This window comes from Pseudomyrmex gracilis, unplaced genomic scaffold (assembly GCF_002006095.1).
Source record: "Pseudomyrmex gracilis isolate BER0280 unplaced genomic scaffold, ASM200609v1 scaffold_4267, whole genome shotgun sequence".
Taxonomy (NCBI): domain Eukaryota; kingdom Metazoa; phylum Arthropoda; class Insecta; order Hymenoptera; family Formicidae; genus Pseudomyrmex; species Pseudomyrmex gracilis.
The window spans coordinates 3,046-5,245 of NW_018024851.1; the positions used below are offsets into that span (position 1 = coordinate 3,046).

The 2,200-nt window shown below is 32.4% G+C and overlaps 1 long non-coding RNA gene across 1 annotated transcript in view; it reads left to right on the forward strand.

Moving 5' to 3' along the window:
• The window catches only part of LOC109863336, a 4,813-nt gene extending 2,994 nt beyond the window's left edge, over nucleotides 1–1,819 (forward strand). The window contains exon 3 of the long non-coding RNA XR_002251320.1: nucleotides 1,508–1,819. This is a non-coding gene — a long non-coding RNA (uncharacterized LOC109863336). The remainder of the gene's footprint in view (nucleotides 1–1,507) is intronic.
• The last annotated feature ends 381 nt before the right edge of the window (nucleotides 1,820–2,200 follow it).

Consider the following 2,200-nt stretch of genomic DNA (forward strand, 5'->3'; position numbering starts at 1 on the left):
TCACACTAGTGGACATTGTGTTACACAGTGTCGACCGTACGTAGCTGGAAAGCACCTATTGTTTCATATTACTCAACAAATACGAGAATAATACATTAAATTTATGATTGCTTCATTGCCGAATGCGTATAAACAGAAGTATTAAAATCTTACGGTTGAACTTTACCGGTTCCAGTATAAGTTAACAGTTATTGNCCGCATAAACAAGGTCTAACTGTAAAAGACTGTTCAATGTTTGTTAACAATCTGTTATCAACACAGGCGACAGATATGATCGCAGATAATCGCCATTTTGTTGTCTAGATGTCAGCCAGACAGTCCAGTAGTCTTGCGTGCAAACAGTCCGCACGTATGCACGAACAGATCTGCTTGGCGTTTGGTGGCAATCTGTCGTCAATGCGTTCAACAGATCGACCCGACTGCGGTCAACGTTTTGTCATAAACACATGCTCATACGGGTTTGCGGACTGTTTGGTCACAGTATTGCTAAAGCAGATCTGCTTGCTATCGACCATCAATTTGTTATCAATTTCACTAACATATATGGAATCATTTTGGCCGCAATAGTTTCATGTATGTGCCAACAGAGTTGTAGCATTTTTTGTCTCTATGTGCTACCAGTTTTGGCAACACCAAAGCATGTGTCCGTACTGTAGCGTTTCTGCACACAGTTTCTGTTGACAAAGTCTGCGCAGTCAGAAATTGTTTGCTGGGTGTGTTTTTGTGTGATTTTATGTAGAACATTTCTGATGTGATTCTCTTGGAAAAATTTGATTTAATGTCTAAAATTTTTATTGAGTTCCAATTAAATTTGTGATTGTGTTCAATTTGATGTCTGGCCAGAAATGATGTATCAATATGCTTTTTAGTTACATGATTTTTATGTTCTTTAATTCTAGTATGAAGTTGTCTTTTCGATTGACCGATGTAACACATGTCACATATATCACACGATATGCGGTATACTATGTTTTTTGTTTGTCTTTTGGAACTTGGCCTTTGTGTGTTTTAATGTATTTAGACAAATGATTCAAATTTCTGTACGCCATTCTAATCTTATTATTGTTAACTTTAATATTGTTGAAATATTGTGAACTGTTTGGAACGTATGGTGTTACAAAGTAATGTACATTTTCATTGTTATCAGTTTCCTGTTGATTTTGTAGATGTTTATTTAATTTACTTAAGAAAAGCCTTCTCAGTCTTCTATTTATTGTGTTGAAAATTAATTCTATCGGATAGTTGTATCTATTAATTAAACATTGGTTTGAAGTATATCACTTTATTTTATGGATAATAATAATATGGATAATAACCAACCAGAGTTTACAAAACTATAATATATTTCAAAACAATGTTCAATTAGTAGAAATTGTCATTCCATATATGATTACATATTTTTATACAGTATAAGTTTAAAAAAAGTAATATAAAATGACACTTGTATTGTTGCTAAAAAGTATAAATAATAAGCAAAGCATTATATCTTGTCCTTTCCGATTCGCAGAACTTCTTAACACTCTCCGTCCTAACCCACACAGAACAGAACGTCAATGGACATCTATTAGACATCCATGATGGAAATTGGAAACATCTATTGGACGTCGTTACCTCTTATAGATATCCATTAGATATCTAGAGTTCACTTTTTAAATGTCCATAAGAAGTCTAATGTGATGTGATGTGATGTTTCGTGGTAATCCATGGATATGCAGTAGATATTTTACGGAGATTCTTGAAATGATTATTGGATGTTAGTTTTATGAATAAATAATAAAAATTAAAGGTTTTTATATGTCATACATATAATTTACGTTGTTTAGATATAATTTATTTTAGTTATATTATTAATATATATAAAAGTAAATACATACAATAATCTTATATAAGTGTGTTTGATGTGTATGTGTAGAACAATATATATATTTACTATATTATACAACTCTTTGTTATAATGTACTAATTAAACTCTTTCATAGAATATATAAAATTTATAACGTGTTTCAATTTTATATAGTAACATTTAACAAGTATAATCGAATAAAATGCGCTGTTTCGGAAGCAACATTTAACAAGTAAAAAAGTTATTCGGCATTTGCGGCGGACAGGCCATTTCGCTGGCTCGCTGCAGATACCCAGTTTCAGTAGATCCAACACTAGTCCGTAATACTGAGCGATAAAGGACGCAAACTGCGGACCT